We start from the raw sequence: 27,004 nt of genomic DNA, 5'->3' as shown, positions 1-27,004 counted from the left end.
TGAACAGGTGCTGTCTCCTGACATGTGTACTGCTAGAGTTGTGCCCAAGAATGCACGGCGAACAGTAAACACAACTTCTCAGAACCAAATCCAGGACATATTATATCTTTTTCCTTTCTAGATGAGCAAAAGGACAGGGAAAAAAGTGAAAGGGTGAAATCAAAAGTTGTGTTTATTGTAGTGTAGTGCCCTTGTCCTGTGGTTCCAAGGACTAGAGTTAGTCTGTATAATGCCACAGCCTGTCCTAATGACCCTCCCTCACCGAGAGGACAATTCTGCTGGGTGGTCTTCCTCTACCCCTCCAAATCTATTCTCTGCTCCCCTGTATATTCTAGGAGGCTTCCTCCAGATTCCCTTGACTGGAGGGTGGAAGAGGGGAGAAGTCAGGTGTCCACTGCCTGTACCACCTCTCTGTTGGGGTTTGGGTGGCAATGGCTATGTGTCTCCACATAGGGCGGGCAGCCCCCCTCCCATATTAAGTCCTCTCCAGTGGGTTCTTCCCCTTGGCCCCCTGGGAATGGTCCCCTGCTATGGCTACACCCTAGTTGGCCTGCCCACAGCTCTGAAGTAGCTCCTTCATTACATTTTCTTTCCTTATCCCTTGGAGGGTGCCATCTGCACGGACCCAGGCTGATACAGCAGTCTCAGTTTGAGAAAACCTTTCATTATGTTCATATGCCTAGATTTTCAAGGCTTTGACCTAGGACCTCAGAATTCTCTAGGGGAGTCAATGGGCCAGAGAGATGTCATTCGGAATCTGGATGTTCCTGGACAAAGAAAAGTCAGACCATTCAGGACATATTTGGAATGAGGTGGAAGGACTTGTTTGCAAATGTTTCCTAATTAAGAGATGTTGAGATGTTGGCCTTATGATATGGGAAAGTTTAACCCAGAAGAAGCCAGGGAAGGCAACAGAGATTTACTGCTGTTTATTTAGTCCTCATCACAACCCTATCGAAAAGGTATTTTATAACCCCTAGTCTATAGATAAGAAAACCTGAGGTAAACAACTTTCCCAAGGACCCAGCTAGAAAAAGGGGAGCCAGGAACCAAACACACATCTGCCAGCCCCAATGCCTGCAGTCTTCCGCAGCCTGACCGCTTTTCTCTTTCTGATTGAAAGAGTCCCAAAATAATCAGTGAAAATTCCCTAACAGTCCACGATAGATCTGACTTCATCTTGAGAAACATGATCATTCTCAATTTTCATGAGGTACCAAGATAAAAACTTCATGTGTTTCTTTTTTTTTCTTCAGTTATCTATTTAAGATAAAACTGATCAGGGAATCACTAGGTGGAATTTATTAGGAAGACCACAAAAGAAACATAAGAACGTATTTATTTTACTAACACTTTTTATAAATGAAGGTGCTATTACGCCCTTCAGGTCTGTTTTTATTTCATTTCTTCAACTTGCCCAAGTCTGGTTTCTCGGTTGTCCTTATTTTGCCTGTTTCTGCCCCAGCGAGGTGCTGCGCGTTCTGTGAAATCATTGCCTTTATAGCTGTGCTTGCTCCATTGCAGGGGGAAGAGAAATACAGTCTCTCTGCTTCCTTTTTAAAACCTGACAGTCACACTTTCTCCACTTCAAAGCCACACCATATGACCTCAGCAGGCTGACATAAATGGACACTCATGCAAGAGATTATTCATTCAGTGGCTTTTTCCAAGTGAGGAAAAAAAGAGCTGTTTCTTAACCTTTGTAGAGTTTAACAGTTTACAAAGCCATTTTCCATACATTAATTTAATTTTGGTTATTAGAATGATTTATGAGATGGAGGTATTTTTTTTTCTCATTTCTGCAGATGACGAATCTGAGATTTAGAGAGGGAAAGTAATATGCCTGAGGTCACACCACTTGTGAAAAGCAGAGCTAGGACTTGAATTCAGGTCCCCTTCCCCTAAACACTAGGATATTCTTAGAACACAGCAGAGTGACCAATCTGCCAGTGCTTTGGGATGTTTCTACACCTGGGGGAATTAATCTAAGTGCCAGTGAGTTCTAAAAATACACTGATGACACAATACTCAAGTGTTGCTCTAGAAGGCCCTAGGCCCTGGGTGTTTCCAAAGATGGGGAGCAAGTTGTCCCCTCACCGTGGAGCCTGAAGAAACTGCATCAAGTACCTTTCCAGAACCTTCTGCCCTGGATCAAGCTGCAAAACCCTCTGTGCAATATCCCCAGTCCAATTAAAGAATTAAAGAATACCTAAAAATATGGAAAGACATCCCAAGTTCATGAATTGCAAGGATTAATGTTATTAAAAGACTACACTACCCGAGTTGATCTTTAGATTCAATACAATCCCAACCATAATCCCGGATGCCTTTTTTGCAGAAACTGACAAGCTGATCCTAAAATTCATATGGATGCAAGGCATCCAGAATAGCCAAAACAATCTTTTAGAAAAAGAACAGAGTTGGAAGAATCACATGTCCTGCTTTCAAAACTTACCACAGGCAGTAGTAATTAAGACACATAGATCAATGTAATAAGAGTCAGAAATAAACCCTTACATCTATGGTCAATTGATTTTCAAGAAAAATTCCAGAACTTTCCAATGGACAAAAAAAATAGTCTTTTCAACAAAGAGTGCTGGGACAACTGGACATCCACATGCAAAAGACAGAAGTTGAACCTCTACCTCACACCATATATAAAAATTAACTCAAAATGGATCATAGAACTAAATATAAGAGTTAAAACAAAAAGTTAAGACTTGGAAGAAAACATAGGTATAAATCTTTGTGACACTGGATTTGGCAACAGATTTTTAGATATGAAACCAAAAGTAGAGCAACAAAAGAGAAATAAATTGGACTTATCAAAATTTAAAACTTCTGTCCTTCTAGGGACACCATCAAGAAAGTGAAAAGACGACACAATGGGAGAAAACATTTGCAAATCATATCTTCGACAAAAATCTAGTATCCAGAATAAAGAACACTTACAACTCAACAATGAAAAAGAAGTAACCTGATCAGAAAGACAACAAATGATCTGAATATACATTTCTCTAAAGAAGATATCCAGATGGCCAAAAAACACATGAAAAGATGTTCAATATTATTTGTTACTAGGGATATCTGAATCAAAAGCACAGTGAGATATCACATCACACCAACTAGAATGGCTAAAATCAAAAAGACAAACAAGTGTTGGTAAGGTAGAGAAATTACAGCCTCTCATACATTGCTGGTGGGAATTTAAAATGAAGCAGCCACTCTCAATAACAGTTTGGAAGTTCCTCAAACTGTTAAACATGGAGTTACCAAATGATCCAGCAATTCCATTCCTAGGTCTACACCCAAGAGAAATGAAAATATGAGTCCACACAAAAACTTGTACACCCATACATGAATGTTCACAGCAGCATTATTCATAGTTGCCAAAAAGTGGAAACAATCCAAATGTCTACCAAGTGATTAATAGATAAGCCACATGTGGTATATCCTTATGTTGAAATATTATCTGGCAATGAAAAAGAATGAAATACTGATACATGCTATACAATGTGGTTGAACCTTAAAAACATTATACTAAGTAAGAGAATGCAGACCCAAAAGCCCATGTATCATATGATTCCATTTACATGAAATATGCAGAATAGGCAAATCCATGGAGACAGAAAGTAGAGAATCATGGTGGCCAGGGGCTGGGGCAAAGGAAGAATGTAGTGATGGCTAACGGATATGGGGTCTCTTCTGGAGGTGATGAAAATGTTTTAAAACTAGATAGTGGTAATGGTTACACAATTCTGTGAATATACTAAAAAAAATTCTGAATGGTACACTTTAAAAATTGTACACTAAATGTATGTGAATTATATCACAATAAAGTTATTATATATTTTTAAAGTCTACAAGTGGGTTCACTACATTTTACCCCAGTTTTTCAGCTTGAAAAATGGCAATGGATTTACTGGTTAAGCTTTCTAAGATCTGTGCCTTCTAAAGCAAAATTAGGACACATTCTAACACGAGAGGTTTCTGCCTTTATATTTATTTAAATGAAAAGGTCTACATATTCAAGCACAGTGAGTTGTTTTACAAATCTGTTGGGAATACGTCACAATGACACAAAATTGGAGCTGTCACAGAAAATCCTAGAGGTAGGGGCTCATATAGGTCAACCATCAGTCCACATGAAATATACATTTTCACCACTCAAAAAACACACTGATTTCTAGACTGTAGCCATGATGAGTTAATGGAAAACTGTGACTACCAAAAGGAGTTTATGCAGGAAAATAAATATCACTATTTTCTACACTAAGCTCAGAGTATGCACATTTAACAGGCACCAAGTCTCGAGCAAATACCCACCCAAAACACACAGTAACCAGAACATCTTGTTTTGTTGACTGGTGTCTAATATAATAGGTGCTCCATAAGCAATGGCTGAATGAATACGTGGCTTTTTCCCTCATCAAACGCTAAGTCTTCCTTCTCAGTTTTGTCTTTCCTTTGTACTTCTTTTCCTGTGATTACACCTCGGCTAACACCGAGTACTTTTATAGGACCTGCATCTCCCTGATACTCCTCCCTCCACTCCTTTCATGCTTTCTCCTTTCTCTGACACTCTCCTCCCTCTCCAGCTCTCTCTTTCTCTCCTCTCCCCAACCCCATCTGATTCATGGTCAAATCCTCTCAATTCCACTTCTCTTAAATCTATCCATTTTTCTCCACTCCCACTGCCACCATCTCAGACAAAACCATCATCGGCTTAACTGTTTTTTTTGGAACAGCTCACAGTAGGAATAGCTGACCTTTATGAGGTGCCTACTGTGCCAAACAGCTCTCATTTCATCCCCAGGGTAACTCTACTGGGTAAGTGTTATCGCTAGTCTCCATTTTAAAATCAAGACTCACACAGTCTAAGTCGCCTGTCCACCCCCAAACTGATCACTGAGTCTGTCAGACTCCATGGCCTTCAATCCCGCCCATCTCACCATCCTGCCCCAGCCCTGCTGCATGCCCAACATGGCTGCCAGAGCCATGCTTCTAATACTCAAAGCTGAAAGCAGCATTCCCCTGCATACAACTCTTCATTGCGCTCTAGGGTAAAGTATGAGCCCTTTAATAAGGTTCTACCTGATGCTGTTCTTCCTTAACCCTCCCATCTTGTTTATTACCAATTCCTATGAGTCCTTTGGAAATCACCGTAGCTGTCACCACCTCCATGGTAGACACTCCACCTGAAAGAAGGAGTTAAGAAATCCTCTCATGGGTTCCCTAACCTCTTACCCTTACCCCCGTGAAAACCCTTAGAAGGCAGAACATCGAATAGTCAGAGTTAAAACCACAGGCTCCCAGTGCTGGTCTTCAATTCCAGTTCTGCCACTTACCAGCAAGATGACTTTGTGCAATATTCTTAACCTCTTTGTGCCTCAGTTTCCTCATCTGTAAATTAGAGGTAATAACAGCACAAGCATGCACCTTACTGAGTTGTTATAAAGTTTACATGTGAAGCAATTAGACATGGTAAGCACACATGTTAATAAGGAAAACTTTTCCTTATTACCCTCTCTTACCTTTTTTTTTTGTTTCTGTCTCTATGATTCCTGCAAACTTTCATTTTCTATGAATAAATTTCATATTAGTGTGATTTCCTTACATTTGTAAAATGTTTAACCCGTTTCAAAATTCTTCGTCCTCAAAGCAATTCCTTGAAATAGGCAGGACAGATCATTTTACAGAGAGTTTAGATGTCTTTATAGGTCACAAGAATGTGGTGGGACCATTGTAATTAGCAGGTAGTGAGGGTTCGTCAGTGCAATAGCAGTAGAAGACACAGTATCAGCGACAGAGACTACAGCTATAGAAAAATCATTATCTTCAAAGTGCTATTTGAGCCACTTAATTTGCTTCTCTGAGCCTCATCTTCCTTACCTATGAAATGGGGATAATGACACATACTTTACAAGACTGCAATGAGGTTTAAACAAAATAACATACATAAAGTATCTGTTCAGTGCCAAGAAGCTAGTGAACACCCAGTAAATATTAGTTCATGACAACACTGAGCTGGTCACAGGGGAGGCCAAACACAAACCCAAGTTGGACTATATACTTCCCACCATGACAGCCCGGCCTCCCACCTGAACATAGCCCAGCCCTGTTTTCAGTAGAACACATCAGTCATCTCATCCATAAATGTGTACCCTGCCTGCCCTCCTCTTTGCCTGGAAAGAGAAGGGGTGTATGGAGGGACAGGAGCATAAAAGAGGGGATTTAATACAACCCATTATGATAAGATTTCAGAACCTAAAATTGCCCATGGGCCTTGCCTTTATTGGCGACCTAATGAGAAACACCAGTGCTACGTGACTCTGACCCAACAACGCATCTCACTTCTTGAGGGTCCTGGCAAGAGGAAAACAAAGGCCCCTTTTCCTCATTCTTACTTTCAGTGCTTTCTCCCTCTTCTGAACAGATGAAAGTATCATCAAGATACAAGCTCAGATTCTGACTGATGAGACAGGAAAACTGGAAGCCTGGACAAGGGATGAGAAGGGTGGGATTTGCAGAGGCGGCTGAATGCCAGCTCCAAAGACGGACTCCCTCTCTAGAAATGTGACCACGGCAAGACACCCATGCTCATTTTTCCAGAACGCCAATAAAGCCCAATTCCACTGGGGTGTTCACGTGGGGCAGTCAGCAAGGGAGTGGAGGCTCGAATGAGCACAGCCCATCTTGGCAGGGAGGGTGACAGGGTGTGGGTGTCCTGTCATCAGATCTGCATGACATCGACCCAACCCATTACCTCAGCAAGAATCGCATCACTCAGGGAGCATAAGGACCAGGCCCACCGGGGTCATCAAATCCCACAGCAAGGCATTAAAAGCCTCTTGCCTCTCTCCTTCGCGGTTCCTGTAGGCCTTTCTATGGGAATTGCTATTCCCACGGCCACTAGGTCTCAGGCACCACCTAAGTATTTAACGTATGTTAACTCACTGAATTCCCACAACATCCCTTCCAGGAATGCAACAGCATCCATATTTTACTGGTGACTGAGTTGAGCTCAGAGAGGTGAAGTCATTGTCCATGATCACACAGTTAGTCCTTGCAAAGTTGAGATTCAAACCCAGGTCACCCTGAGACCACAGCCCATGTGTTTTTTTCCACCAAGCTACCCAGCCTCCAGAATAAATTCAGGACCCCTCTCTTAATACTACCCTTTCCTGTCTGCCTAGGTTCGGAATTATACAATCACAACAGGAGTGAAAGGCTTTTTTTTATAATGTTCCTGTACATTTGAATCCAGCTTTACATTACTTTTCATTGCTTTTTTTTTTTTTTAATTTTCAAAACCACCCATGCCACCCACATTGCAATGCTCACTTAGTGAATACTATATGATCAGGCATCTTGCTAGATGCTAGAGGATACAAAATAAATAAGACACAGTCTCAGGCCTTCCCCCAGGACCCAAAGCTAAGCCTGATCTGATGCAAGGGTTCTTTAAGGAGCTATCCCCTGCACTAAGCATGGCTCATTCATCTCACTGCTAATGTGTCCTAATCTTCCATCCCAGTTTAAATACCTGGGCTTCTACGTGTCCAGAAAGCAAGACTTCCAACTCTAGACTTCTCTAGGTCTTGTCTCCCTGTTCTAGTGGCCCTGATTAGTAACACCACTTCCTCTTAAGGCGAGGGTCCTGCTGTGCTCTCCCATGCCTCCTTTCCAGGCCTGGAGTCCTGTCCAATGGCACAAAATCTGATGCAATAGCCACCATCCATTCCGTAGTCTTAGTCTGCCTGTTTGTTGGGAAACCCTGCCCCCCGCAGGTTGGGTCCCCATTGCAAATCTCTCATGAGGACAGCGATCATGCTGTCCACAGGTGCCAGGCTTCCCATTCACTCCATCGGGCTGGCCAGAGATTCTGTTCTGAGGCAGGGGGCAACCGCAGTTCTAAGCCCACATGCCACCAATCCCACCTTTGTAGGTGACTAGGTTGTACCCCACTGAGTCCCAGGGCAAGAAGAAATGGTCCCTTTGTTTCTCTGGCTGAAAGCCAGTCTTCTACAAACAAGTTTTTCTGCATGTATCTAACAGACCCAGAGATATCCACATAAAATCCAGTCCCTAGCATGATCTATTACAGGAATTTTTTTCATTCATTTTGTTTACTTTTTGTGTAGCACCTTCTCAAATTTAAAAACAAATTCTGGGGGGTCACAAGACAGATAGAAACTACTTTCAGGTCAACTACTCCCCAATTCCACAAAGGTGTATGGACTGCCTGCCAACTGCAGGACACAGAGAAGGACCCTGTCCCTTGCACGCTGAGCAATCTGCTAGTCAGCACATATAGATTTACGTTCCTAAGATTAGTAGAACAGTCCAAAATCTAGCGCTCATAAAATTTAGAAAGCTTTACTCAGCAGCGATTGTTCTGACTGTAGCCAAACAAGAAGAGAGCGTGTTCCAGGCACAGTTCTGTAAAGAGAGGCTGAGAATAAAATAGGTGAGTTTTGACCATGTGGAAGACAGCAGATGCAACACCCATATTTTAAAAAGACCTGCTAACCTGCCTTTCTGCTAAAGGGACATGATCTTTAGAGTTTTCTCCCTTTCCCTAAGAACCCCACAAAGACTTTGCAACTAGACCATCATCTAGGGCTCTCTGCTGGGGAGAATTATTGTGTTAGCAAAAAGGTCTTTAAAAGCAGCCTCTTGGCTCAGGGAGTAGTGCCCCCATTAGCAGGCAGTCCATCACAGTGAAGCTCCCTCAGCCAAGGACCATTGTCACATGGCTGTCAGTGACCAATCCATAACCATAAGTGAGAGCATTAAAACAGCACAGGAGAGATTTGTTTTCCGAGAGCGAAGGAAACAAACTAGGAGACAATTCTCCAAAGACTGAACATTCACAACCAGCAAATGCCTGCTGGAAATTTATATGCTGTGGGTGTAAAAGCAGTGAAATTCAATAATCTCAAAGCCACAGATTTGTAACTTGCACTTATGTAAATATTTATGGATTCTTTGGAAAAAAATCAATCCTCTCAGCCTTTCTCTTTAGTACATGCTTCAGAGGGAACTTTTTTTCCCCCAAGATGGGGATGTAAACTCTAGCTATTGCTGAAGAACATTAAGTCAGCAGACTGCCCAAGAACAACCTGAATTCCACTTATGATTTGACTCTACAGATTATATCCCATTCTCCTCCCTAACACCAGTGAGAGTGCAGAGGAAATGGGGTCCCCTCTGTGGCCTGGCCTCGCTGAGACTGGGAAGGTTCAGAGTTGACCAAGTCAGTAACACCCCTTACCGAGGGATCAGCCACCCCTCCACTGTTACTGAGAAATAAAATGCACACAGTTCTCCACTGGTATCTGACACAAGCCCGGAGCCTCCTGGCCAGAGCTATTACAACAGCCTGTTCACCATCTTCCTGACTGCTGACCTCCTGAGGGCGATCATCCTAGAACCCTGGCTTTACTGTGTTTTGCCCCCTCCTCAATGCCCACCTGAAGCATCAAAGCCCCAAAGCTAGTCTGAGCTTTTTAGCAGGACAGTTAAAGCACTCTGCTGTCCAGCCCCGACCTTTATCCCCTGAAGGCTCATAGCTGCATAAATCCTACATCTCGGCAATCCTGAATCTCTTGCCACACACTTTTAGCAATTAATTTACAAATAGCACTTTTCTCATGCTTGTAAACGACACCATTTCTCACTTCTACATTGATTACAATCCTGTCCTACCTTCAAGGCTTGGTTCAAATGTTACCATAAGAAAACCTCTACTCCCGGCACCCCACCATGTCCACTCGCAAATAATGAAATGCTCCATCTGCCCGCCTGATTCCCCCACCAGATAGGAAGCACTTTCATCCTTGTCTGTCTCTGTGGCTCCATGGAGTTTAGCCCACATAATAGGCACTTCCAAATACATCTGAGGATTGACATATGCCTCCTAGTAAGTGAACAATTTTAATGTCTCAACACACATAACTGATGACTTGAAGTTTACCTCCCACATGCTTCCTCTATCAAATGCTATGCTTAAAGCTGCTGTTCATTATCTGATTAAAAGAACTAAAGCTGGGGGGCACCTGGGTGGCTCAGTTGGTTGGGCATCTGGCTCTTGGTTTTGGCTCAGGTCATGATCTTGGGGTCCTGGGATCAAGTCCCGCATCAGGCTCCACACTCAGCGGGGAGTCTGCTTGCAGATTCCCTCCCTCTTCCTCTGCCCCTCCCCCTGCTCATGCACACACTCTCTCTCACTCTCTCTAAAATAAATAATCTTTAAAAAAATAAAAGAACTAAAGGTGGTAGAAGTACTATCTAAATGCATGTTAGTGGGGTGGTCAGGTGCCCCACACAACTACAGGGGACCCCCATTTGAGGACTGGTGAGGTGGAGTGTTGAAGCTACTATAAGGGCATCTCTTCAGCACCCATGAAGAAAGGGGTGTGGAAGTGGGGACCGGTATGCTTGGTACTCCATGGCCGACCCACCCTATGTCCAAACACATTTCACTATAATAGGCCAGATCTTCCCAAGTGATGAAGATACTGTTGAGGTGGCATTCCAGCTCTTTCAAACTATAAAACAGCATTGGCATATTGGCATCTCAGTCCTCTAGAAAGGAACTTTATGTGCTTAACAGCATACCTCAGGAATAATATTCACTCCAGTGGGATTGGGGGCCCGGAGACACCAACACTGACAAGTGAGTGTCATAGTAATAAGAGGAGGGTGGAGCCCCAGGTAGACTGGTCACGACGCATGACCAATCATGACATAGACTGGCCCATCTGATTAGGCTCGGGTGGAGGTGTGGTAGCCACAGATGTCGTGAGGTGGCATCGGGGGGCAACGCAGCCAACACAGATGAGGAGGGAGAATGGCAGAGAGCAGTTGTGGGAGAAGCCTGAGAAATGCTAATAATGACAAAGCAGCGGGGACCCCAGTGCTGGTGCCTTTCATCACAAGTGTCAGGAGCCTACCTTCAGGCTGATCTAATGCCCCAGAAGCAGTGGTGGGCCACTTCAGCTACAAACACAGGGGGAGAGCGTGTGGGACAGGAACACGTTAGGAGAGAGATGATCCGGAAGCTTCTACACAAACAGGAACTGGAGGAGAGTCTCAGCCACTAGCCTGACCCATATCCTCTCCCAGCAAGAAGGATTACAAACCCCACTAACCCCAGCAAGGTGAAGAAGGCAGCATCTTCATTTACAGAGATTTTTCTTTTGTTTTACTCTGACTGCACTGAAGAAAACCTGCACCTCTAGCGGTTTCATGGGTGATGACATAGTAAATGGCAACAGACATTGCTAGAGTGGTGGCTCATAGCAGGATAGGCCCTACTCCCGAGAGTGTTTTGAAAATTGCTGGGTGCTTCATTTTGTTTTTTACCATGATTGGAAGAAAACTGAGGGCATTTACTGGGTGGGGTTCAGGGATGCCAACTGTCCTATAATAGACAAGACACTCCTCGCCCTGCACCCGCACACCCAACTCTCAAATGCCATTCATGTAGGAAAAAAGACACTTAAAATTATATGAGAAACTAACTCAATTTTATATGTACAAATGAAATGCATTTTTGCATGATTTTATTTTTTAATTTTTTTAAGATTTTATTTATTTGGGAGAGAGAGAGAGACAAATAGAGAGCAACCACAAGCAGGGGGAGCGGCAGGCAGAGGGAGATGCATGCTCCCCGTTGAGCAGGGAGCCCGATGCCGGACTTGATTCCAGAACCCTGGGATCATGACCTGAGCCGAAGGCAGACGCTTAACCAACTGAGCCACCCAGGTGTCCCTTGCATGATTTTAATATATGCTGAAATTTTTAGAAATGCAACCTGGAAAGAGAAGATTGTATTTGTTTTCATCTGGAATTTTACCGTAAGTTGTTCACCACCGGGGAACATCAGAATTGTCAACACAAGGCAATACATTTGTCACATTCCCCTAATTCATGGGGAAATCCAACACCAAGGTGCAAGGACTTGACCCTTCATTAATTAAGTCTTCCAGAGTAGTAGCAACTACCATGTGCATACTGAAATGCTGTGCTGCTTTCTCCATTTACTCCAGCCCTCCATGATCCATTGTCCGCCTTTCACTGTTCTGTTTTCTGCATCAGGAGGCTGAGCTCTATGGACTGCATCCCCCAGGCTCCCTTGCCCTCTGGCTTCCAGCATTCAGCCAATGAGAGGCGGTGGCAGGAGATCAGAGGGTGAGAGGAGAGAGTATACATTCCCCACTCCCCTCCCTCCTAACCTGAAGGTCCGGATGTTGTTTCCTCCCATCTTCCAGCTCCAACTCACAGGATTTCTGCAGGCTTAGGGGTGACAACGGTTTCTAGCTGTCCCTAGTCTCTGGTCCCTCACTCTCTTTGGCTGGTTCCCACAACCCTGCCCTCACTTTCATTCAAGTCTTTTCAGTTAAACTCTTTACTGTGGCATCTCCTTCCTGTTAGGAGTCTGAATGCTATAAATACATATTATTTTATTAAAATTACATTTATTTCATGTCTTTATTATATATTATATTTAGGGCATTTTTTAAATCATGTGTCTAGGGTTTTTTAAATTTTAAATTTTTTTTTTTTCAAGAGAGAGCGGGGACAGCGGGCATGGAGGGGCAGAGGGAAAGGGAGAAAGGGAATCTTAAGCAGGCTCCACACCCACCATGAATGTGGGGCTGGATCTCACAACCCTGAGGTCATAACCTGAGCCAAAATCAAGAGTGGGATGCTTAACCAACTGAGCCACCCAGGCCCCCTTAAGGTAGGTTTTTTATTTATAAGATTCACTGTAAGATTGCAACAATTTATTTAATATTTTTCTAAAGAGAAAATGTAGCAATGACATGTAGCAATGACACTAACATATAACTTGGAATTGCTGTAAATGTATGTATTTACATACGTGTATACCTCAAAATACATGTTCTGTTTGGGAAACCCTATGGAGGTTAGTCAAGAATGTCAACTCAGGGATCCTCCCAAAACCATCAGCTCTTTTTAAAGTAAGGCAACTGAATAGTATATAAACTCAATCCTTATTTACATTCAAGTTCTCAGGATCCAGGACGGAAAGACCAAGTTAGCAACAGTCTCTAGAGAGTGGTACCCGAATAGGGATGCTCCTGTAGGAATGTCATACTTCTGTGCACACACAACCTTGACCTCCCTTGGCCCCCCTCAGGGTACAGCCACAGTACATGCATGCACACACACACCATGCAACCTCTGGGTAAATTCAATCCCACTATTTTTAAGCTGCAGCCCCACAACCAGCTTCACCTAATACTAATTTTTCACACACACACACACACATACACACATACACACACACACACACACACACACACACATATTTTGGCAAAAGAACAGAATGGCATCCCAGGAAAGTGGCTGGAATCCAGGTCAATTGTAAAAGACCAGAACAGCCTGGGTCCTATTTGTTTATGCCCAAACCATAGAAAGGCTTACAGAAAGCCTAATATAGCTGGTATAACTTTAAGTCTGAGGAATGTTAGATGCCAGCCACAATACAGACTAGTTACTTTCCAATAAATATATATTTAATAAATGCACAAATTAAGGAGAAGTTCCCCCAGGAGAGAGATTCCTAGTCAAGGGCCCTCCCAACTGTATTTTCTTCCCTCTATTCCCTTTGTACACCACACACCCATGCCACAGACCCTTATAAAGTTCTCCAGATCACAGCTAGTACTAGTACTTGTGAAGCATAATAGGAGTATCAACTACTGTTTTTGTCCAAATCATCTTGATTGGAGGCACAAAGAAAAATCTTGGCTCTCCCTTACAGACCTGGCCTTCCCTCTAGACCTACAAATGGTGGATACTCACCATACAGCAGGGGCTCCCCCAGTCCCAGGTTTATAATACCTTAGGGATCTGCATCTGCCTCATCATCCATGACTCCAAATACCCCACCATATCCAACAGAAAATTACTGTTTCAAAAGGACTGATTAATTGCAGAGAATAGATGTTCTAACCCATTTTCAACACTTTGCTAAGGCTTGAGACAAAGTGAGAGTGCCAGTTTTCATCTCCTGCTCCCCATGTTTCTCTCCCCTCACCCAAGGTCCACAGACAGACAGGGGGAAGGGCAAGGAAAGCTATGATGAGGTGGAGCATCTGGCTAAGCAGATTCCACTCCCGAGGCAATCCATTATCTGGGGGAAATTATGGTTTAACATCAACCATTTGAGTTGTTGCAAATACCCTTTTCTAATCGATGTTAGGCATTTCCTAATTGCGTATTTTCTTCAGCATGAGAAACCGTAAGCTTGGTAAATTATCTACTTTAATATCTCACGTAATATACAATTCGAGCATCAGAACAGCAGTTTAGAACAGCAAGCATCACACTTTTGAACTAGGATAATTTTTGAGATTTTCCAGGCTCTTCCTTAAGTAGCTGTTTCTGGTGACGTATTATATAAAGCCCTCAGATACCCACTAATTGATTTAAAACCCAGTTAGGCACATTACAAATACCCTTGGGCTTTTTATTATCTTGGTCTAACAGAAAGCATCAGAATCATTATTATCAATCGCAACAGGATCCATCAAACAAACAGCGTGTATTATACTGGCATCCTCCTTTGGGAAGAGAAGACCAAAAATAAATAAATAGACAAACAAAATTAAGTTCATCAGCAATATCAACTGATTCTCCAAAATAACAGCTTCTTTTATTATTGTGGGGCACATATGATTTCATTCCCATGGTCCAAAGGAAGACCAAAGATGCACTCTCATCACTGGCTGAGCTTACCTCATGCACTAGATCTTTCAATTCTGACAGTTCCAAAGTCTAAGAAAACTCAGCAGTATTTCGCTCTATTTTACTGTGAAGTGTTAGAAGGAGATAGGAGAAAGCAGTGGGGTGGGGGGGAACAGAGGAAAGGTTGACAGGGACTTTCTTAGGAGAAACTGACAGAGTTACTAGCCTTAGTCGAACAATTTTAAGCAACTGATGAAACATTAAAAAAAATGCAATCATGACCTTGATGTTAGGAATATTCCTGTGAGACAGGCCCTTGAGTAATGACATTAACTTCCCTCGAGAAGGAACCTTATAATGTGACCAAGCAATAAACAAAAACTGCAGTCATTATATAAATATATGTTATTCATTGGTTTTCAACTTTTAACATTAAACAAAAACACAGAAGACAGAGCAGTGGTTGCAAGACAGAACGAAAAGGTAAATCACGTGAACAATGTGAAAGTAACTATGGCACTGAAAAGGTGGAATGTGGAAAGGAGTAGGATAAGAAAGGGGTCCACACTCAAGAGCTTCAACTTAAGAAATTGACTGAGGGGCACCTGAGTGGCTCAGTCAGTTAAGAGTCCAACTCCTGATTTTAGCTCAGGTCATGGTCTCAGGGTCATGGAATTGAGCCCCAGGTCAGGCTCCATGCTCAGTGCAGAGTCTGCTTCTCCCTCTCCCTCTGCTCCTCCTCCTCCCTACCCCGCCCCCCAACCTGTTCATACTCTCTCTCTCTCTCTCTCAAATAAATAAATAAATAAAATCTTTAACAAAAACAAAATTGATTGAAAGTTGATGGGACACAAAGTGAACATGCAAGTTACAGGGTTTTTTTTTTTCCAAGTTTTCATTTAAATTCCAGTTAGTTAACATACAGTGTGATATTAGTTTCAGGTGTAGGAAGCAGTGACTCATCACTTACATACAACACCCAGTGCTCATCACAACGCAAGTTATAACTTAAAGGCAGGGGCAACCAACAAAAGGAGTAAATGTAATAATGGAACATTGAGAGAAGACAGGGGATAGAGAAGAATCAGGGCAACTGAGCTAAAGCCCCATTTTCAAAGCAGAGACTCAACAGATGTTGCAAAAAGATGATAAAGAAAGAAACATGGATATAATCGTATTATTTAGAGTCTGGCAGTCACTTCCAAAAAAAAACAAAAAACAAAAACAAAACCAGTTAGAAAAGATTACCTCTGGTGAATGGCCAGAAATAATCATTTTTAACTTAAGTTCTTCTACTTTGCTACCAAATACACATATTACAAGGAAGAGGAGAAGGAGGGAAGAAGAAGAAGCTCAGCCAAGACGGAGAGCAGGAAAATGCCATTTTAAAGAAAATAAGAGGGGTTGGGGAATGGTTAAGAATTGGTTAAGAAGCCAGAGTTTCATGTCTGCCTCAGCCAATGACAGGTGTGTGATCGGAGGATAGCAGAAAGAAGCCCAAAGAAGGGATCACAAGGCCTGTGTCCCAGCCATGGCTCTGCTCCTAGCAGTGTGACCAGAAGCATGTTATTTAACCCCTCTGGGCCTCAGTTTCCACATTTGTAAAATGAAAAGGTTAGCCTAGATCATATCTAATGCCACAGGGTCCCAGGGCCCATGTTCCTGGGCTCCCAGTCAAATCCTGAAAACAGAACCAAGTAATTTTGAAAGTAATACTTCACAGGTTGTTAGCTGGGTTTTTGTTTTTGTGTTCAGGATTTGAATGCAAATCCAATGATAAACCCTACTGGTTCATCAATCCCCCGGGCCCCCTCTGGCTCAATCAACCCTCCCAGAAACGAAAAGATTCAGGCCTCTCATGTTGTCGAAGTCATAACTGGCAACCAGTCAAGCCATCCAAAGAATTTACAAGGTGAAGGGCCCGCTTCAATATCTGAAAAGTCCTCCAGAAGACACATGAAGGAGGTGGCAAAATCCCACAGCTAACCCCACCAGGATCCATATCGTTAACAAAGGTTCGCAGGCCCAGATGGGAAGTGTAGTCTGGAGAATGAAGTGCCTGGGGGCCAGGGAGCTTGTCAGAGCCAAACGAATTCTGAGGTATCCAACAATAAATTAAGCAGATCTGAAAAACAGTTGGAAGCAATAAAAATGAAACCACACATACACCGCCCCCCCAAAAAAGTTCACTCACTGAAGTGGCTTCTTGCTGCTTCTTGTCTCTTTCTTTAGTAGATTCCAATCTTTATAAATATCTTCTCCAAGTCAAAGGAAGGAGCCAATGGGAAGAAGAGAAGGCCTGGGGTGTACCTGAGGTCGGCTAGGAATGTGAGCTAGTTGTGTAATCAGAAGCCACCTTTTGGAAATGCCAGAGAAAATAAAAGACCCTTGAGTCATCAACTTCTTTATCTTGCTCTCCCAGCTGTGACATCCCCCTCCTGCAAACACACACAAACATACACCTCCCACTCCCCACCCCCAGCAGGAACATGTGTGGGGTCCATGTTCCAGGGACATGCTGAGTGAACATTCCAGGGCACTGCTTTCTCTCCACCATAAACATGGTGAAGGATCACTGAGATTGGGTTCAACTGAAGCAAATGGCTACATTGAGGGGATGAATGCCCTAAGGCACTCAGTTGGTTGGTCCACATTTCTCCCTTTGTAGGTTTATAGCAATGAAAAGAACAAACACATATGACAGGACCATTCAGAGTTGAACTCCCTCTGGAAGAACATTATCTTCCTTTCTTAGGATCAGTCCCAATGGAACATGCCATCATAACTTGTCATATGTGAATGGGAAGATTTGTCAAAGAAGGGTTATAGAAAGGGGAACTAGCATTTGTCGAGCATTTACTGTGTACTGTATTTCAAAAAACAGATACGTGCCAGGCACCGAGCTTATACGTACAGAGATAACCACTGCTGACATTCAAGGAGCGCTTTCCAAGCCCCGGGCTACATGTATTTCCTTATTTGCTTCTCAGAAGAACTCCGTGAGGTAGGTAGTGTTGTGATCTCCACTCCCCAGCTGAAAGGTTAGTCACTTGCCCAAGGTCACAGAGCTGGCAAGGAACAGAATCAAGATGCAAGCCCAGCCAGTCAGACTCTCCTGCGTGGCCCATGTGGGAACAAGAAGCGGCCTTGCCTTTGAGGTGCTCAGGAGAGGAACTATTACAGCTCACGCTCTCCGGCACCTGGCAGGCACTCCATGAACGGTTTTGTTGAACTCCAGCAGCACCCTTATGAAGCGGGGAAAACGATGGCTATTTTATCAAGAATTGCGCTCAGAGATGCCACCCAGCTGTTAAGAGGCAGAGCAAAAACCAAGACCCAAAACTGTCTGGTTCTTTCATGCTCTCAGCTCTCAGAGAGAGGCGCGATGAAGACTTTACACCCTAGCATACAAGGAACATTTGGTTCGTATTTTCACTGGTGTCATATTTTGGAAGCTGCCGGCAGCCACATCATCCTGCCAAGTCAGCCCCAAATACTCCAGTGTGTGTACAGCTTCCTTGGGCTGGGGGGAGGGGAACCCAAAACAAACAGATCAACCAAAAACAACAACAAGGAAACTGTGGGCAGAAACCGTCAGAAGGGACAAAGTAGGAGGGGAAGATGGTCTGTACTGAAGGTTCCTTCGGAGCCACACATGTTTGTGGGCATCTTTCATCGTTCCCTCAAGGAAAGGCGCCCAGGCTGCTCTAAGGGCTCCAATCAGGGGAAAGCAGCAGAACCAAGGAATTATGAAAGTAACGCTTAGCATGTTCTTGGTGAGTTTTTGTTCGGTCTTGTTTGTTGAGGTGGTTTTGCCGCTGCCATGCGGAAGCCCCGGATATCAGGGCAAAGCAGCAACCATTCCCTCACCCTAGAAGTACACTGGGAGAATACCAGCTTCTGAAGCCTACTTTCATTCTTAAATAAAACCCTTTACCCAAAGATTCTTATTTTCTTCTTCTACTTGACTTCGCTGTTAAGGTCCACAAAGTAATTTCCTCTTTCTGCAGCCTAGTCTAGAATTAGATTGAGCCTGTCTGAAGAGAGAATTATTTTGCAAGATAAATGGCTCTAGAATCCTCTGTTGTGAAAGAGGCCTGGCTCCATCACAGAGAGTTTATGTATCACCTTTTCTTCTTGTTTAACATTTAAGATTCAGGGAAAAAAAAAAAAACCTTGATAGTGATAGCCTCACAGGGAAGAATCATGTCCCCACTCTACTGTGGGTTTGGGGTGGCAGAGTTCTCTCAAAAATTCTTTCTCTCAAATTCTTCACTAATTAGATTTTCTCTGGCATCAAAGGGAGTTGAAATAAGCTCAGGAAACAGGGCCAACTGCTTCAGGGGCTGAGGAGTAGGCCAACAGGAGAGAATTTCTCACCGTGCTATGTTAATCCATGAACAAGGTGGCAGGGCTAAATGAGCTGAAGTCAGGCTTCTTTCCTTCTTCTTCTTCTTTTTTTTTTAAGGTACAGCTTCTCCTCTGACAGAGATGTCAGTGGAAGAATGTTTCCCCTGAAGATACTTGGTTGAAAGGGACAATGGTTAACCAGCTAAGGTTCACTGTTTCCTCACCACAGTTCAAAGCTAGCTACCAATCCTCTTCATTCCATGTCCACCTTTATTATTTTCCTCAGAAAACTGGCACACTCGTTCCCTCAGGGGCCCCTGCTGAGAGAGAAGAGAATCTGCAGCCTGGGAGGCCTTTCTCTAGGGTGGAGAAGACCTCTTTGTTTTGAAAAGATACTTCTAGTCATATTGTTGCCAAGACTTTTTCTTCTCCCCAGATTCCAACTTCTTAATCACTGAATATTTCCTGATACAGAGATTCAGGCACATGTCAAGAAGAATCTCATAAGCTAGCATAGGCGCTACAAAAACCTTCCACAAGTCATTTAATGGTATTGTTAAACATAAAAGAATGCTGACTGACTGGTGGAGGGGGAAACCAGGAAAAAGAACCTTCTGGATTTTGTACAGAAACCAAACTATTTCCGAGTTTCAAAACTGAATTTTCCAGAACAAAATTATTCACACTGAATCTAACTTCCAATGACCCAGCACCATTGTCTTCTGTGTGCTGCTAAATATGATCTCAAAATGCCATTCTGACTTTTTTGGGGATCTACCAATACCATTCCCACATTGCACGCAACCCTGCTGCCTTTGGGTATCTAGGGCTGGGTCAAAGCTGCAGAGGGAGAACCTGATGGCTGGAGAAGCAGTTGTCCCAAAGGGTCATTATCATCTTAAGTTCATTTCTGTCTTATAACATTGGTCATTAGGTGGGGAAGCAAGATGGACCGTGGCTGAGAAGGTGAGGGTAGAAGAGGCGAAGGGTCCAAGTTAACAGCTTGGAGCCTGTGTTGACTCGCCTCTCCTCGTCCTCTTACCCATGTGACCTTAACATACACACATGCTCAATAAACATTTCTGGAGTGAATGAACGACTTAACTTCTCTAAGCCCAGATTCCTTGTCCATAAAACAGAAATAATAACTGTTGGGAGAGAATTCTCCATGGATCTCTTGCTATTATATACGTCTGAGAAGTAGAAACCTTCATTCCAGAATCTTTCAAACATGTTTGTACAGCAAACAGTCTCAGAAGACAGACTTAGTGTGTCCCTCTGAGGCAGAAGGCAGGTTTGCTTACTGTCCAGTATATTAAAATAATCTCTCCCGAAGGGGCAAAGGTCAGGCAAGGCTGCTTACCACAACAGAGATTGGGATTTCTAAACTCATAGTGCCTCAGCCGTCACACAAACCCATGGCATGCTCAGCATCCACCTGGGCCAGACTCCACGTCACCTCTGCAGGACCTGGGGCCAGGTAAACTGATGGGAAGATGAACCCACCGCTGCTTGCCTGCCTTAAGTAATAAAGAACTTTGTTTGTGTCCCAGAAATCTCATATCTTCTACCAGCCTCCAGGAAACTCCAGGCTAATTGATTAGTTTTCATGTCGAGTAAAACCCCAGGTCTTCATAGTTCTTGACAACAGCAATCTCTACCTCACAGAGTTGTATACCTTAAATGAGATAAGCTCTGCAGGGTCTGGTCCAAAGTAAATATTCAATTAAAATTAGCTTCTATTACTAACCTATGTAATGAATGATCTTTATATGTGTGTGTGTGTGTGTGTGTGTGTATTCAAACAGCATATCATCATACATGCACTCACTCTAATTATTCAATAAGAGAATATAATCTAAAGTATGAGTAAGTGGTCATAACAATATGAGGAGACTTGGTTATGATTCAAGATAAACTTTGATACTGGGTCCCAACAGTACAGTGATTAATATGGCTTCAACCACATACTATGCAACTTCGTGGTTAAAATCCATAAAGAGCTGGATTCATATTCTCGTTCTTCCACTCACAAACTATAAGACCTTGGGTAAATTATGCAGAGGAGTTTTATCTTCCCAAATGTAGAAATTAAAAGCACCTACCCTTCACCAGGTACTATGAGGACTAAACAAGATAGCGGCTTGTAAAATGTTTAACACAGTGCTTGGCACATAACAAACATCCACCTGTTATTTTATTCAAAGAACACCGACATCAAGACATGAGATGTGATTCTCTTTGTAGAACTATTTATATTTTCCAAAGTACTTTTATGTTCGCTCTCTTAACCCTCTCCGTAATTCTGGGAGGTAGGCAAGACAAGTATGAGCCCAGTTTTACAGATGAGAAAACTGAAGCTAAGAGAGGTTAAGTGGCTTTCCCGAGATCAAAGATCTAGCAAATAGCAGACATTTTATTTTTTAGTTTCTTTCCATGTGCACAGCCCCTAGAGATTATCAAAAGGTAAAGATCTCTGTGCTTTTGAGTAACGGAGCTCACATATTACCAGGAGCTGGCGAATGCATTTGGCTCAGCATAACAGCCTTACGGGCTTGAAGCTCTCAACCAAATGCAAACTTTTGGTGTGTTTGCACTTAGGTTTTGCCAAGAGTAGATGGCTTTCTATTTTTAAAAAGGAAGGGGAAAAGAACATTGGAAGGTATTTAAACCAAGCTCTAAAGTCTTCTTGGACACCAAATGACTCTTAGAAAACAACATTTTGATGAGTTAAGTATAAATGAATCAAAGACATATGGACTAAATTTCCCTTGAAATACACAAGGGTCTAAAAATTAAGGGGAAAAAATGCATTGATAAAATACATTTGGGATTTTATTGAAACCAAAACATTTACAAAACCATTACACATCCAGATTCACCCAACCTTGGTATGTTCTCTTCTGAAGGCCATGGCCAGCCTCCTCAGACCTTCCCAATAGGCTGCCAAACATATCCTTTATGCCAAAAAAAATCATTGGGCTCCAAGCCACCCCACAGCAAGGTTTGGATCCTGTCTTATGTGTAGTTGATGGACCACCTTCAGCCCAAAAGGTACTAACTCCAATTCTCAGTATTTTGAAGAATCAGCCTCAATCAAATGGTTCAATACACCCCATCATATTGAAGGCCTAATAACCAATTTTTGCCTAAATGGTTTTATAAGTGGCTATTAAATTAAGCCTCCAACTTGCAATCCCAAAGCTAGTAAACCATCAGATTACTTCCCAGGCTTGTAAAATTAGCTAAAGATGAATTTAGAAGCCCAGACAGGGGCTGGCATAGAACGGGACTACAATATGTCATGAAACTGTGGGCCCCACTGCAGCAGCTTCCTGCAAACTGGAATAATAAGCATGTGATATTAACTGAAGCCCTTAATTTAAGGAAACAGAATCAACCAACTAGTAATTAACAAATTATTCTTAAACAGACTTCACTTAAAAATTAAGTTCAACTACCATTTTTCTATAACTTGTCAGGAAAATGCTGACTGGTACTTAAAGTAAACACAACTTACGCAGATGGTGAGATCTCACAGAGCACCAAACCTATACTTAAATAAATCAACATTGTCAGACTGGAGTACTACATGGATACTCAGCACAATCCATGGGCATCTCTGCAAGATTTGGAAATGATTTACTGTCACATGAAGATGACAAGTGAGAGCTCTAAGTTTTCCTTTTGGAATGTTCTGCACCCATGAGACAGGTAAAGTCTACCTACTGGAAGGAAAAGTTTTTCAAGATATCCCAGAAGTATGTCATAGAAGGAAAGATGATCCCAATCCATCTGTGTTAGTTCATTCACTCATTCCTTCACTCATCCAAGAAATATTTACTAAAAAAAAAAGAAAGAAAGAAAAAGAAAAAGAAATATTTACTAAATATTTCCCCAGTGACAGGCATTTTGCAAGGTCCTGGGTATATGAAGCTGAATGATGCTCAAAATTACTCACACAGGCACAGAAAGACAGAAGTAATAATGCAAGTTACTAAATGCTATTACAAGGATGCTTTAAGAAGCACTTTAAGAATCCTAAGAAAGGAAGAGCTAACACCACTTGAAGGATTCAGGAAAGCCTTTGCCTGTGGAGGTGCCATTGTAAGGGAGAGGCAGTCTAGGGGGTTAAGAGTATAGGTCCTGAAGTAACAGGCCGCATAGGTTCAAATTCTGACTCCATTATTTACTGGCTCTGTGACTCTGAGAAGTTTACTTAACCCCTCTGGGGTAGGTTCCTCCTCTGCGAAATGCGACTGATAATGGCAACCACCTCCACTGTAAAGATTAAATGAGTGCCTAGTACATATTAAGTACTACTATCTTAGCCAGATATTATAGGAACTTACCCAACAGAGATTGTGCCGAGAAGAGTATTCCAGTTAGCAGAACAGCATGTGTAAAGAGTGGGATTCGTGAAAGGTCCAGTAGTTGCAATTATGATGAAAAAGTTGGTATAGTAGGTTCATAATGTATATGTGGAAAGGTATCAGGTATAGATTAGCGTCATATTGTCAGAGACTGTGTACATCAAGCCAAGGAAGTTAGATTTTAGCCGAGGAACAGTTGAGACCCAACAAAATCTGATACAGTCAGCTTTGGTTTTCCAGAACATTCTGCCCTAATGTGGGGCCTATGCTGGAGGGTGGGGTAAGGTCCATGCCAGATGTGGAGACAAAGCATCATATAAAGGGCCTGGTTTTTGTTTTTGTTTTTATCACAAGTAGAACTGTCTGTGGTCAAGGATGACAAAGTAGACATTGCTACTTTTAGTTGCTTACCAAGAAAAATTGTGGGCACACCCAAAGGACAACTATTTCTACATCCTTACGTTGCTCTCCAAGTTTGGGGGGTAGCTAAGTTTGCCTCTTCCCCTATCCCCACAAAATGTTGGACCTGGATTTCAAAACTCACTGTTGGAAGTACATTTGTAACCAGCCGATTTTATTAGCTTTAATGGTGTTCACAAATCACAGAATGTTAGAAGTCAAAGGGAATTTATGGCAATTGCTAAGTTCAGTCGCTCCCCACTTGGGGGTCTCTGGATTCCTAGGCAGTCTGTGAAAGTAATAACAGATCAGCTCTATTTTCAGTATTTCTAAAAGCTTACCATATATTTAAACATTTAGTCATTCACAAAAATGCTTTCACATGCCAAGTAAAATGTCAACTTTCTTTACTTCTGCTAGAATTTTTGATTCAAGATGGTAACATCAGTCACCTCATGTTTATCACAAGTTTTGACTGACAATTACGAATGCCTTTAATTTAAAAGGAAATTAATTAATATTTATCTAGTGGAAAAAATTTTTCAAATGTAAAAAGGAAAACAAAGAGGTCCTTTACAGTGTAAGGGTGGGAATCAGTGGTCTCTAGTCCATCCTCACCAGCCTCTCCCAAAATCCTCCCTTAGCAATAACTTGCTGGTAGGGTCTATATCCTCATTCCCGTCCCACCTCCTGCCTATTTTTAAAATGTAAAACCTACGCTTTACTGGGAATGTCTATTGGAAGTGAAAAGACAATTCAGCATGTTTGGGGTTATCTAAACGTCAAAGGAAAGCCTGAACATCAGCTCTCAAGAAATGGATGAGTTAAGCAATATCTACTCTTCGGTGAAATTCTGTTACATAACAGTCAATGTGTCTCTAGATAGTAAGGCCTTTAGGAAGGATTCTTGTGCTCTGTCTCTTGTACACTCTACCCAGTAAACACTTAAAGCACTGCATAAATGATGCATCACAATGCATCCCAACCACAAATGGATCCTGAATAAAAGCCTTTTTGGATAACTGGAAAATATCACACAGGGATGAATGCCAGTGTTTGTAAATGCACCCTGAGCTTGAAAGTTATCAGATTCTAATCTTGCAAATGTCTATTCTCTTTTCTGTTGCAGAACAGATTTAGGGACTAGAATTCCAAAAACAATCATACAAAGGATACAGAACATGTTAATCCTTGAGTGACTACACTGAAGAAGGAGGGTGAAGTGACATTGTTTACAGTTGACAGGCCTGTATCTCTAAATACAACTATTAATAACATGACCACTAATAACAGCAGTTACAGTTCCATTTAGTTAGATGATATTACCAACTACACCTTCAATTTCCTATTGCTAGGTGAAATGACATATGCTTTTATTGTACTTTTTGAAATTCATGGCCACTAAAATTAGGATTTGAGGTGACAGATAAAACTAAAAAAAAAAAAAAAATCTTGCATTGGTAAAAGGTGATGGACATAAGATCTATATGGAGCCAAGAGTTGGATGGTATTTTCTCCATACAGATAGCTTCACTGAAGAAGATGGCATGGTGTTTCTCTTGGCAAGTTTTTCAAATTATGTGTACAGTACAATAACTAGGAACACAAGGAAGGGAGGCACCCATGACAGAAAGGCTGGCTCTGCCACTTAATAGCTACCTGATCTTGGGTAAAATCTCCAGCCTCTCTGAACTTCAGTTTCCCCATCAGACTAAAGACAATACCACCTATTAAGTAAAACAATGTAAGTAAAGTATTTAACATAGTGTCTGGCATATAGTAGGCATTAATTAAATTAATCTATTAATCTATTTCCTCTGAACAGGCAGTAGTATGAAGTCTTTAGCCACGCCCCTTAACAGGTGCTCATCTATGTCATTCAGGCTGGGAGAATCCTTTCTGCTAATCATGTAACCTGTGAATAATATCTGAGTTCTCCGAGGGAAGCTATCCTACTGACTCAGTGACATCAGGCCAAAGGGAAGACAAAATCATGACTGCATTGCACCAACCTGAAGAACTTCTGATGCTTACTATTCTTCTAAAAATGGGGCAAGGACAATTAGGAATAGTTCATCATTTGCTCTAACACAACCTTGAGTTGCCTCAAGAGCACAGTACACAATTCCATTTTTGGAATTTTATGTCACAGGATAGATGGAACCTGCTCCCACAAACCCCATCATCTTGGTTACACATTTTTAAATCTCATAAACATCTGCTGTGAAAGGTTGGACTGGTCCCATTTATCAGAAGCCATGATTAGTTCAAGTGGAATCTTAGAGAATCTCAGAGTCTTTCCTCTACTTTGGAACCTAATCCTAAAATTCAACATTTGATTATTTCCTAGAAGAAAACTGTGATGGAAACTCCACTTGGTTAGGAAAAATCATTGCCTCTAAGCTCAGGCAAATACTTGGCCATCAAGAGTCAGACTCCTGGGTGCCTGGGTGGCTCAGTTGGTTAAGCATCTGCCTTCGGCTCAGGTCACGATCCTGTGGTCCTGGGATCAAGGCTGGCATCGGGCTCTCCGCTCAGCGGGGAGCCTGCTTCTCCCTCTCCCTCTGCCTGCCTGCCTCTCTCCCTCTCTCTCTCTCTCTCTCTGTCAAATAAATAAACAAAATCTTTAAAAAAAAAAGGAGTCAGACTCTTTGTACTTGGCATATTTAAGATAGTATAATTCAAGTCTGAAAGAACTCAATGGTTTAACATTTTGCTACCCCTCCAGAAGCCCATCCTCTTCAGAAGTTCTTGTTACCACCAACCAAAGGAATAATATATAGATAAGTAATAAACTGGCCACGTTCTGTGCCCACTCCCTGAGGCAAACACTGGGGGGAGAAAAACACACCCTCTCCTGTTCTCTATCAAGCACACAGAGAGACTAGTCATGAGCCAACAGATTGTTTGTAGTGGCTCTGAGGTCTCAGATATGTTTCAGAAACATCCGAAAACATGGGTGACGAAAGGCCATATTCGCAAATGCACACAACACACACAGCCTACAGAGTAAGACCTCTGCAGCTCGCACAGCAAGGGCAAGAAGCATTGATTTTCACTGGAGAGGACAGATCAGGTTACAGGAATGCACACATTTAATTTTTATGAGACTAAGAGCTCACAGAAACAACAACAAAAAATCCCACTCTGTGACACAT

General features: G+C 42.4%; 1 protein-coding gene across 4 annotated transcripts in view; it reads right to left on the bottom strand.

Annotated features, from left to right (window-relative positions):
* The window catches only part of CREB5 (cAMP responsive element binding protein 5), a 389,578-nt gene that overhangs the window by 338,063 nt on the left and 24,511 nt on the right, over positions 1-27,004 (bottom strand). Inside the window, exon 1 of one of the 4 annotated variants that reach the window (XM_078059404.1) lies at positions 16,919-16,976. The exons of the other annotated variants lie outside the window; for them this stretch is intronic. The gene's annotated coding sequence lies outside the window, so the exon portion shown is untranslated. Of the gene's footprint in view, positions 1-16,918; positions 16,977-27,004 lie in introns of those variants that run through there. 4 annotated transcript variants of the gene reach the window in all.

Source organism: Halichoerus grypus, chromosome 12, assembly GCF_964656455.1.
Source record: "Halichoerus grypus chromosome 12, mHalGry1.hap1.1, whole genome shotgun sequence".
Classification (NCBI taxonomy): domain Eukaryota; kingdom Metazoa; phylum Chordata; class Mammalia; order Carnivora; family Phocidae; genus Halichoerus; species Halichoerus grypus.
Note: the sequence above shows the minus strand (reverse complement) of the source record. Positions and strands in the feature narration are given on the sequence as shown.